This window comes from Somniosus microcephalus, chromosome 14 (genome assembly GCF_052327205.1).
Source record: "Somniosus microcephalus isolate GS21.2 chromosome 14, FLI_Smic_1.0, whole genome shotgun sequence".
NCBI lineage: Eukaryota > Metazoa > Chordata > Chondrichthyes > Squaliformes > Somniosidae > Somniosus > Somniosus microcephalus.
In genome coordinates, this window is record NC_141000.1 from 53,436,130 (window position 1) to 53,448,829 (window position 12,700).

At 48.4% G+C, this 12,700-nt stretch overlaps 1 long non-coding RNA gene across 1 annotated transcript in view; it reads right to left on the bottom strand.

Moving 5' to 3' along the window:
* LOC147107492 (uncharacterized) overlaps positions 1-12,342 on the bottom strand; it is a 90,041-nt gene extending 77,699 nt beyond the window's left edge. The window contains exon 1 of the long non-coding RNA XR_015080920.1: positions 12,208-12,342. This is a non-coding gene — a long non-coding RNA (uncharacterized LOC147107492). The remainder of the gene's footprint in view (positions 1-12,207) is intronic.
* Positions 12,343-12,700: the final 358 nt, after the last annotated feature.

Below are 12,700 nucleotides of genomic sequence, written 5' to 3' on the forward strand. Positions count from 1 at the left end.
TGGGTGATTGGGCAGATGCATGGCAAATGCAGCATAATGTGGATAAATGCGAGGTTATCCACTTTGGTGCCAAAAACAGGAAGACAGATTATTATCTGAATGGAATAGATTGGGAAAAGGGGAAGTGCAATGAGACCTGGGTGTCCTTGTGCAGCAGTTGCTGAAGGTAAGCATGCAGATGCAGCAGGCGGTTAAGAAGGCAAATGGTATGTTGGCCTTCATAGCGAGAGGATTCGAGTACAGGAGCAAGGATGTCTTGCTGCAGTTGTACAGGGCCTTGGTGAGACCACACCTTGACTATTGTGTGCAGTTTTGATCACCTTATCTGAGGAAGGATGTTCTTGCCATGGAGAGAGTGCAGCGAAGATTCACCAGACTGATATAATTGCACAATACTGCGGATGCTGGAAATCTGAAATAACAGAAAATGCTGGAAATACTCAGCAGGCCAGGCAGCATCCGTGGAGAGAGAAACAGAGTTAACGTTTCAGGTCTGGGACCCTTCATCAGAACTGGAAGAAGCTGGAGATGTAACAGATATTAAGCAGGTGCAGAGACGGGGGGGGGGGGGCGCGGTTAGGAGGGGAGGAAGGAGTAGAAAGAACATCCTGTACTTTTCTAAGAGGCAGGAAAGATAAAATGTTGCAAATGGGAATGGCAAAAATCATACTGCATGAAAAATGGGGGCAGGGATAATTATCTGAAATTGTTGAACTCAATGTTGAGTCCGGCAGGCTGCAAACTGCCCAATCGAAAGATGAGGTGCTGTTCCTCGAGCTTACGTTGAGCTTCATTGGAACAATGCAATAGCCCGAGGACAGAGAGATCAGAGTGGGAGTGAAGCGGTGAATTAAAGTGACAGGCGACCGGAAGCTCAGGGTCACCCGTACAGACTGAACGGAGGTGTTCTGCAAAGCGGTCGCCCAATCTGTGTTTGGTCTCCCCAGTGTAGAGGAGACCGCATCGTGAGCAGCGAATACAGTATATTAAATTGCAAGAAGTACAAGTAAATCACTGTTTCACCTGGAAGGGGTGTTTGGGGCCCTGGACAGTGGGAAGGGAGGAGGTAAAAGGGCATGTGTTGCATCTCCTGTGCTTGCACGGGAAGGTGCCAGGTGAAGGAGCAGGGCTGTTGTGGGTGATTGAGGAGTGGACCAGGATGTCACGGAGGGAGTGGTCCCTTCGGAATGCTGAAAGGGGAGGTGAGGGGAAGATGTGTTTGGTGGTGGGATCACGTTGGAGGTGGCGGAAATGGCGGAGGATGATCCGTTGAATGTGGAGGCTGGTGGGGTGAAAGGTGAGGACAAGGGGAACCCTATCGTGGTTCTGGGAGGGAGGGGCAGGGGTGAGAGCAGAAGTGCGGGAAATGGAACGGACACGGTCAAGGGCCGTGTCAACCACAGTAGAGGGGAATCCTCGGTTGAGGAAAAAGGAAGACATGTCAGGAGCACTAGTATGGAAAGTGGCATCGTCAGAACAGATGCGGCGGAGACGGAGAAACTGGGAGAATGGAATAGAGTCCTTACAGGAAGCGGGGTGGGAGGAAGTGTAGTCCAGGTAGCTGTGGGAGTCAGTGGGCTTGTAGTGGATGTTTGTTGAAAGCCGATTGCCAGAAATGGAGATGGAGAACTCAAGGAAGGGAAGGGAAGAGTCGGAGATGGACCATGTGAAGGTGAGGGCAGGGTGGAAATTGGAAGTAAAGTGAATGAACTTATCCAGTTCAGGGCGAGAGCAGGAAATGGCACCAATGTACCGGTCATCGATGTACCGGTAAAAGAGGTGAGGGAGGGGACCTGAGTAGGACTGGAACAAAGAATGTTCCACATATCCCATGAACAGGCAGGCATAGCTAGGGCCCATGCGGGTTCCCATAGCAACACCATTAATTTGGAGGAAGAGATTGGAGTCAAAGAAGAAGTTGTTCAATGTGAGAACAAGTTCAGCCGGGCGGAGGAGGGTGGTGGTGGATGGGAACTGGTTGGGCCTCTGTTCAAGGAAGAAACGGAGCGCCTGAAGGCCGTCCTGGTGGGGGATGGAGGTGTAGAGGGATTGGACGTCCATAGTGAAAAGGAGACGGCTGGGGCCAGGAAACTGGAAACTGTTAGTGATGGAGGGCGTCGGAAGAGTCGCGAATGTAGGTGGGAAGAGACTGGACAAGGGGAGAAAAAATAAATAGAGTCGAGATAGGAAGAGATAAGTTCCGTGGGGCAAGAACAGGCTGAAACAATGGGTCTACCAGGGTAGTCCTGTTTGTGGATCTTGGGAAGGAGGTAGAAGCGGGCTGTGCGGGGTTGGGGGACTATGAGGTTGGCGGCCATGTTGGGAAGATCTCCGGAGGAGATGAGGTCAGTGACACACTTGGAAACAATGGCTTGATGTTTGCTGGTGGGGTCATGGTCCAGGCGGAGGTAGGAGGAGGTGTTGGAGAGTTGGCATTCAGCTTCTGCACGGTAGAGGTCGGATCGCCAAACAACAACAGCACCACCCTTATCAGCAGGTTTAATGATAATGTTAGGGTTGGATCGGAGAGAATGGAGTGCTGCAAGTTCAGAGGGAGTTAGGTTGGAGTGAGTGAGGGGAACAGAGAAATGGAGATGGCCGATGTCACGTCGGCAGTTAGCAATGAAAAGATCTAGAGAGGGTAGAAGGCCAGAGGGAGGAGTCCAAGTAGAACGAGAATTTAGAAAGTGGGAGAAAGGATCAGCCGTGCAAAGAAGTGGGCACGGAGACAAAGGCGACAGAAGAAGAGCTCAGCATCGTGCCGAGCTCGAAATTCATTCAGATGGGGGCGTAAGGGGATGAAGCTCAGGCCTTTGTTGAGGACTGAACGTTCGGGGTCAGAGAGGGGAAGGTCAGAGGGGCTAGTGAAAACACGGCAGGGGGTGAGATTGGAAGAAGGGATCGGATCGGAGGAAAGTAACGGGGAAGAAGCTTCTGGGGGGGCGTTGGTGTCCACGAGTTGACGAAGCTTGCAATCCTTGACATCAGAAAGGAAGAAAAAAGTTTTTTGTTGAAGCGTCGAATGAGTCGAAGAATGAAATGGAACTGTGGACCTGGACAGCATTGAAATAGAGTGCGTCGGTGCTGCTGAAGAGAGAGGTCGAGGTTATTCATGTGGTGGCGCATGGTGTTGAGCGTGGATCTCAAGATGCGGCGAGAGCAGTAGTTTGAAGAACGATGAATATCGAGGAGATATTTGTAATCCTGGGTGGATCCAAAACATGAAGGGTGGAAGTTTAGTTGGAATTCACGTGGAATAACTCTGAACCGGAGGCAGTTACTGAGGTGTGGCTGTGAAACCGAGTCTTGGCAGATACCTGGTCAAAAACGAGAAGGGAAACTGAAAGCAATGAAGATGAACAAGGTTGAATAGATAAACGGAACTCCCGTCGGAGAGAAGAGAAGAACTTCTTCAAGGTAGGCATTCCTAGAAGAGAGGTGGCAGTGAACCAAACACTAATATAATTGCACAATACTGCGGATGCTGGAAATCTGAAATAACAACAGAAAATGCTGGAAATACTCAGCAGGCCAGGCAGCATCCGTGGAGAGAGAAACAGAGTTAACGTTTCAGGTCTGGGACCCTTCATCAGAACTGGAAGAAGCTGGAGATGTAACAGATATTAAGCAGGGGCAGAGGCGGGGGGTGGTTAGGAGGGGAGAAAGGAGTAGGAAGAACAGGAAAGAGGCAGGAAAGATCAAATGTTGCAAATAAGAATGGCAAAAATCATACTGCATGAAAAATGGGGCAGGGAAAATTACCTGAAATTGTTGGCTACCTGGACTACGCTTCCTCCCATCCCACTTCCTGTAAGGACTCTATTCCATTCTCCCAGTTTCTCCGTCTCTGCCGCATCTGTTCTGACGATGCCACCTTCCATACTAGTACTTCTGACATGTCTTCCTTTTTCCTCAACCGAGGATTCCCCTCTATCGTGGTTGACACGGCCCTTGACCGTGTCCGTTCTATTTCCCGCACTTCTGCCCTCACCCCTGCCCCTCCCTCCCAGAACCACGATAGGGTTCCCCTTGTCCTCACCTTTCACCCTACCAGCCTCCACATTCAACGGATCATCCTCCGCCATTTCCGCCACCTGCAACGTGATCTCACCACCAAACACATCTTCCCCTCACCTCCCCTTTCAGCGTTCCGAAGGGACCGCTCCCTCCGTGACACCCTGGTCCACTCCTCAATCACCCCCAACAGCCCTGCTCCTTCACCTGGCACCTTCCCGTGCAAGCACAGGAGATGCAACACATGCCCTTTTACCTCCTCCCTTCCCACTGTCCAGGGCCCCCAAACACCCCTTCCAGGTGAAACAGCGATTTACTTGTACTTCTTGCAATTTAATATACTGTATTCGCGGCTCACGATGCGGTCTCCTCTACATTGGGGAGACCAAACACAGATTGGGCGACCGCTTTGCAGAACACCTCCGTTCAGTCCGTACGGGTGACCCTGAGCTTCCGGTCGCCTGTCACTTTAATTCACCGCTTCACTCCCACTCTGATCTCTCTGTCCTCGGGCTATTGCATTGTTCCAATGAAGCTCAACGTAAGCTTGAGGAACAGCACCTCATCTTTCGATTGGGCAGTTTGCAGCCTGCCGGACTCAACATTGAGTTCAACAATTTCAGATAATTATCCCTGCTCCCATTTTTCATGCAGTATGATTTTTGCCATTCCCATTTGCAACATTTTATCTTTCCTGCCTCTTACAAAAGTACAGGATGTTCTTTCTACTCCTTCCTCCCCTCCTAACCGCCCCCCTCCCCCCCCCCCACCCCCCATTCTCTGCACCTGCTTAATGTCTGTTACATCTCCAGCTTTTTCCAGTTCTGCTGAAGGGTCCCAGACCTGAAACGTTAACTCTGTTTCTCTCTCCACGGATGCTGCCTGGCCTGCTGAGTATTTCCAGCATTTTCTGTTGTTATTTCAGATTTCCAGCATCCGCAGTATTGTGCAATTATATTAGTGTTTGGTTCACTGCCACCTCTCTTCTAGGAATGCCTACCTTGAAGAAGTTCTGCTCTTCTCTCCGACGGGAGTTCCGTTTATCTATTCAACCTTGTTCATCTTCATTGCTTTCAGTTTCCCTTCTCGTTTTTGACCAGGTATCTGCCAAGACTCGGTTTCACAGCCACATCTCTTTCCTCAGTAACTGTCTCCAGTTCAGAGTTATTCCACGTGGATTCCAACTAAACTTCCACCCTTCATGTTTTAGATCCACCCAGGATTACAAATATCTCCTCGATATTCATCGTCCTTCAAACTACTGCTCTCGCCGCATCTTGAGATCCACGCTCAACGCCATGCGCCGCCACATGAACAACCTTGACCTCTCTCTTCAGCAGCACCGACGCACTCTATTTCAATGCTGTCCGGGTCCACAGTTCCATTTCATCCTTCAACTCATCCGACGCTTCAACAAAAAACTTATTTCTTCCTTTCTGATGTCAAGGATTGCAAGCTTCGGCAACTCGTGGACACCAACGCCCCCCCCAGAACCTTCTTCCCTGTTACTTTCCTCCGATCCAATCCCTTCTTCCAATCTCACCCCCTGCCGTATTTTCACTATCCCTTCTGACCTTCCCCTCTCTGACCCCGAACGTTCAGTCCTCAACAAAGGCCTGAGCTTCATCCCCTTACGCCCCCATCTGAATGAATTTCGAGCTCGGCACGATGCTGAGCTCTTCTTCCGTCGCCTTTGTCTCCGTGCCCACTTCTTTGGCCAGGAGTCTTCCCCCCGCACGGCTGATCCTTTCTCCTGCTTTCTAAATTCTCGTTCTACTTGGACTCCTCCCTCTGGCCTTCTATCCTCTCTAGATCTTTCCATTGCTAACTGCCGACGTGACATCGGCCGTCCCCATTTCTCTGCTCCCCTCACTCACTCCAACCTAACTCCCTCTGAACTTGCAGCACTCCATTCTCTCCGATCCAACCCTAACATTATCATTAAACCTGCTGATAAGGGTGGTGCTGTTGTTGTTTGGCGAACCGACCTCTACCGTGCAGAAGCTGAACGCCAACTCTCCAACACCTCCTCCTACCTCCGCCTGGACCACGACCCCACTAGCAAACATCAAGCCATTGTTTCCAAGTGTGTCACTGACCTCATCTCCTCCGGAGATCTTCCCTACATGGCCGCCAACCTCATAGTCCCCCAACCCTGCACAGCCCGCTTCTACCTCCTTCCCAAGATCCACAAACAGGACTACCCTGGTAGACCCATTGTTTCAGCCTGTTCTTGCCCCACGGAACTTATCTCTTCCTATCTCGACTCTATTTTTTCTCCCCTTGTCCAGTCTCTTCCCACCTACATTCGCGACTCTTCCGACGCCCTCCATCACTAACAGTTTCCAGTTTCCTGGCCCCAACCGTCTCCTTTTCACTATGGACGTCCAATCCCTCTACACCTCCATCCCCCACCAGGACGGCCTTCAGGCGTTCCGTTTCTTCCTTGAACAGAGGCCCAACCAATCCCCATCCACCACCACCCTCCTCTGCCTGGCTGAACTTGTTCTCACATTGAACAACTTCTCCTTTGACTCCACTCACTTCCTCCAAATTAAAGGTGTTGCTATGGGAGCCTGCATGGGCCCTAGCTATGCCTGCCTGTTCATGGGATATGTGGAACATTCTTTGTTCCAGTCCTACTCAGGTCCCCTCCCTCACCTCTTTTACCGGTACATCGATGACCGGTACATTGGTGCCGTTTCCTGCTCTCGCCCTGAACTGGATAAGTTCATTCACTTTACTTCCAATTTCCACCCTGCCCTCACCTTCACATGGTCCATCTCCGACTCTTCCCTTCCCTTCCTTGATTTCTCCATCTCCATTTCTGGCAATCAGCTTTCAACAAACATCCACTACAAGCCCACCGACTCCCACAGCTACCTGGACTACACTTCCTCCCACCCCGCTTCCTGTAAGGACTCTATTCCATTCTCCCAGTTCTCCGTCTCCGCCGCATCTGTTCTGACGATGCCACCTTCCATACTAGTGCTTCCGACATGTCTTCCTTTTTCCTCAACCGAGGATTCCCCTTTACCGTGGTTGACACGGCCCTTGACCGTGTCCGTTCTATTTCCCGCACTTCTGCTCTCACCCCTGCCCCTCCCTCCCAGAACCATGATAGGGTTCCCCTTGTCCTCACCTTTTCCCCCACCAGCCTCCACATTCAACGGATCATCCTCCGCCATTTCCGCCACGTCCAACGTGATCCCACCACCAAACACATCTTCCCCTCACCTCCCCTTTCAGCATTCCGAAGGGACCGCTCCCTCCGTGACACCCTGGTCCACTCCTCAATCACCCCCAACAGCCCTGCTCCTTCACCTGGCACCTTCCCGTGCAAGCGCAGGAGATGCAACACATGCCCTTTTACCTCCTGCCTTCCCACTGTCCAGGGCCCCAAACACCCCTTCCAGGTGAAACAGCGATTTACTTGTACTTCTTGCAATTTAATATACTGTATTCGCTGCTCACGATGCGGTCTCCTCTACATTGGGGAGACCAAACGCAGATTGGGCGACCGCTTTGCAGAACACCTCCGTTCAGTCCGTACGGGTGACCCTGAGCTTCCAGTCGTCTGTCACTTTAATTCACCGCTTCACTCCCACTCTGATCTCTCTGTCCTCGGGCTATTACATTGTTCCAATGAAGCTCAACGTAAGCTCGAGGAACAGCACCTCATCTTTCGATTGGGCAGTTTGCAGCCTGCCGGACTCAACATTGAGTTCAACAATTTCAGATAATTATCCCTGCCCCCATTTTTCATGCAGTATGATTTTTGCCATTCCCATTTGCAACATTTTATCTTTCCTGCCTCTTACAAAAGTACAGGATGGTCTTTCTACTCCTTCCTCCCCTCCTAACCGCTCCCCACCCCCCCCCCACCCCCCATTCTCTGCACCTGCTTAATATCTGTTACATCTCCAGCTTCTTCCAGTTCTGATGAAGGGTCCCAGACCTGAAACGTTAACTCTGTTTCTCTCTCCACGGATGCTGCCTGGCCTGCTGAGTATTTCCAGCATTTTCTGTTGTTATTTCACCAGACTGATACCTGGGATGGCAGGAATGACTTATGAGGAGAGATTGGGTCGATTAGGCTTATATTCGCTAAAGCTTAAAAGAATGAGAGGGGATCTCATTGAAACTTGTAAAGTTCTAACAGGACTAGACAGACTAGATGCAGGAAGGATGTTCCCAATGGCAGGGGAAACCAGAACCAGGGGTCACAGTCTAAGGATAAGGTGTAAGCCATTTACGACTGAGATGAAGAGGAATTTCTTCACCCAGAGAGTGGTGAACCTGTGGAATTCTCTACCACACAAGTCAGTTAATGCCAAATCATTAAATATATTCAAGAAGGCGTTAGATATATTTCTTAAGGATAAAGGGATCAAGGGATATGGGGCGAAAGCAGGGACAGTGTACTGAATTTGGATGATCAGCCATTATCTCATTAAATGGCAGAACAGCCTCGAGTGGCCGAATGGCCTACTCCTGCTCCTATCTTCTATGTTTCTATGGGCACGCAAGGAATGCAGGGTTCTTTCCCTGCACGTGAATGGTGAGGCCCGAGGTGATTTGGGCCTCATTTCAGTGGAGCTGACGTGGCACGAACAGCGAACCAGTTAACAGGAAAGCAAGATTGGACCATGCTAGCTTCACAGCAACACTCAGGTGAGTGAAGCCAGAGTTCGGAGGCTGGAGACGGAGAATGGGAGGCAGTTGGGTGTTAAGAGGTCAGACTCTGGAGCATCGGAGGCCGTGGGGAGGATTGGAGACTGGGAGTCGGGTAGGGTTGCTAACCCTCCAGGATTGTCCTGGATTCTCCAGGAATTGAAGATCAATCTCCAGGACACTGCTACGAGCAACCCGGGAGAAAAATCATCGGGGCATTAAAATAAATTGTGCTTTTTTCATTTTCTTTGAATAGTTTTGGTCCTTGGTTACAAAAATATTGATGATGGGAAAAAAGTATGTTTGGCTGACAGTCAAGAATCATCCAATCGGGTCATGAAGAGCCTGTTTGCTTTCAAATTAGCATGGGAAGGCAGTGCCTGTGAGGAGTGACATACCATGTGACCAATGGTGGATATGCGGGGGGTGTGACAGTTGGAGGCAGGAGGTTATGTGATGAAATCTCCAGGGATACATCCAACCAGAGTTGACAATCTTAGGGTCAGGGGTTAAGAGGCCGGTGAGGAGGATCGTAGGCCAGGTCAGAGGTCAGTGGGGAGGAGCGTAGGCCAGGTCAGAGGTCAGTGGGGAGGATTGTAGGCCAGGTCGGAGGTTGGGGGTTAAGAGGCCGGTGGGGAGAATCGGATGCCAGGTAGGGGGCACTCCTGCTCCTCCCGGCTCTACATTTAGGTAAGCAAATTTTAAAAACGTACCTTTTTAGTAGCAGATCTGGTTTTACTGCGTGTAGCTGACACTGGGACTGGCTGCCTCAAGGCAAACCAATCATGAAGTGGGGGCCTCAAACAGGCTTATGCAAAGGGCCTAATGCCTGTTTGAGGCGTGGGCCCTGGATGCCTTTTTTTTCCTGTACCAATACAGCAGGCGGCGCACTTCCAGCCGGAAACGCGCGCACACTTCTTGTCTGGCAGTAGACCAGTTAGCACCTGAAAAACGGGCACTGTGCAGCTGAATTTATAGGCATCTGTGTCTTGGCTCCCTTTTTTCACAGCCAAAAAAGAAAGCTTAACAGGCACCCCCTGCTGAGGCCCTGGCAATAGAGACTTGGCAACACAATGGAAGTGAGGTGTTTTACAATTACTGAGGTGGATTAATAAATTGCTTACTATTACCTTCTATAGGGAAACTACATCAACACTAGTTCATTAGCATCTTCACTACCTAATGTCCTAAGAGATTTTTTTAAACTTGAATATACTAGACTCAAATACCACATCTAAATATACCTTTTTTTCCAACACCTTTTTGTTGAAAAATGGTTATAAGATCCTGAAATATGACAGTAGTATTGTCAAATGTCAGCAGCAGATACATGGGAAAGTTTTGTTCTGTGTAGTACTGCAGTTTCCAAATGGTGAGCTTTGGTGGTTAGACTGCTGAAGCATTAAGTAGTTGAAATTCCACTGTGCAATTTTTAGTGCACTGGTCAATGCGCTTATTTAAAATTATTTTATGTGCTATTTTAACAAAGTTGATTAACTGGTTTAAATGGGGTAATGACTTATTTTTTTTAAACGCACATAGAAATTTTACATGAGTAATTACACAATTGTATTAAACCAGTACTATGTGTAATTTTCCTGATTTTGACACATTACAGGTCACTCGGGGCTATTTAATTTTAGAGCTTGCCTACCACATAAATGTGCATATTTGCTACTCAGATCAGATCAGTCTGTCATGTTACCATCCAGAGATGTAAGCCATGTATTCCTAATTGAGATAGTCTTCCCGAGTTACACAAGTTTTCTGGCATTACTTAGACGGGACCAGAAAATTGGGTGAGGACTTTTTGCACCAGATCCTCACCCATTTATATGGCTGCAAAGATCTTCCATTGATACTTCTGCAAAATGCCGAAAGCTCCTGTCCAAGCACAGGTGGGCATATTTTGATTAAGGAGTAAATCAATGTCACATTTTCTGTTATTACTGCCCTTGCAACACTAGAAGTAAGAAACACCCGTGTACAACAGGCTTCCAGTATTGCTATGGAAGTGGATCAGCATCAAAATTTCAGGTTCATTGTCAGGATGACCAATCAATTTCTGTAAAAGTGGCAATTCTGCAAGGGTATATTTTACCACTTCATTAATCACAATAATTTGTTTCATCGTCCAGATTGCCCACCCCTGAGGAAGAATGCAACATAATTCAAGAAGAAATTAGAAAACGTGCAGACTGGGCGGTTAAGTGGCAATGAACGTTAACATAGATAAATGTGAGGTGATGCACTTTGGCAGGAAAAACAGAAACATCACCCACACCTTAGAAAATAAGAAACTGAATGGGGTAGAAGAGCGAAGGGATCTTGAGATACAGGTGGACAAATCATTACAAGCAGCATCGCAGGTCAGTAAAGCTGCTAACAAAGCACTGGGATTTATTTCTAGGGGTATAGAATTCAAAAGTAGTGAAGTTATGTTACACTTGTATGGGACCCTAGTCAGGCCACACTTAGAGTACTGTACACAGTTCTGGTCTCCATACTATAAAAAGAAAATATAGAAGCGCTGGAGAAAGTGCAAAAATTATGGTGCCATAGCTGAGATTACAGCTATCAGGAAGGATTGAACAGGTTTGGGCTGTTTTCTTCAGAAAAGGAAAGATTTAGAGGTGACCTAATAGAGATCTTTAAAATTATGAATGGGTTGGACGGGGTAGATGTGGAGAGAATGTTTCCACTTGAGGGAGAATCCAGAACTAGGGGCCATAAATACAAGATAGTTACTAATAAATCCAATAGGGAAAAACAGAGACATTTCTTTACTCAGAGAGTGGTTAGAATGTGGAACTCGCTACCACAGGGAGTGGTTGAGGCAAATAGCTTAGATGCTTTCAAAAGGAAACTAGACGAGTACATGAGAGAAAAGGGAATAGAAAAATATGCTGAAAAGCTGAGATGAGGAAGATGGAACGGGAGGAGACTCGTGTGGAGTACAAACACCAGCACAGACTAGTTGTGCCGAATGGCCTGAAGGCATCTGACTCCTGCAGAACTGGCAACCACCCCCCTCCCCTTCATTGGTGAGCCCCCCAGTGCAGGTAAGAATTCAACTGGAAGTCCCTTGAACAAAATTAAATAAGACTGACCCCTGGCAAGTTCACCCGGGTCAGAGGTAGGTCACTCAGATGGGCAGAGGTGATGACCCACCATACTTCCAGGGATGTCGCTGCCAAAACAGAAAATCTCAGCCAGCAAGTTCACTGTGGGTAAAATAAATTAATCAAGGTACTTTTGCTAACCCGGGAGTGACGGTAGTGGTGTCGAGAGTTACACTGATCTCGCATTACACACGGCTGGGAGATAATTCCAGATACTTGAATGCCACTCTCGTTGAGAATAGGTCAGGAATTCTGGTTTAAGTTCCAAATGGAAAGAATGGATCAGCAGCCGCAGTTTTACAGGGATAAATGGTGTAACAAAACAATATTATTTTACGGCCTCGTAAAGAGCATTTTTAAACTTCCGTGAAATAATCCTTCAAGCTGCCGTTTTCACCTGCTGTTGATCCTTTGTAGCATCCTTCATCCTTGTCACTTTGTACTGAGACATTTGATCTGCTGGGGGCTGCGGGGCCAGGGGTTGTTACCTGAACCTGACTGCGACTGTTTATTCCCTTCCCTATTACTGCCACTGTCAGATGACTGTAAGTGCTAAAAGACTTATGATTGGTCCTCCTTTTTAAACATGTCAGAGAGTTGATTCCCATTGGGTGCTGGGGAGGTTTAATTTGAAACAACTGACATAAACGCTCACGAGAACCTAAGTGCCAATTATTTTTTTTAAAATGAGTAAGTCAAAGAAATGACTGAAATATGTAGGAATTAACCTACTTACCTGGAGATGATGTCATTGGGACCCGACCTGCTATTTTAACCTGGGCTGCTTGATTTTAACACCTGGGCAGCCGCTTCCTGCTGATTTCGCAGCCAAATTGTCCGAGCTTGCCTGCAGCTGCTCCCAGACGGGCAGGCCACTCAATTTGCCGTGT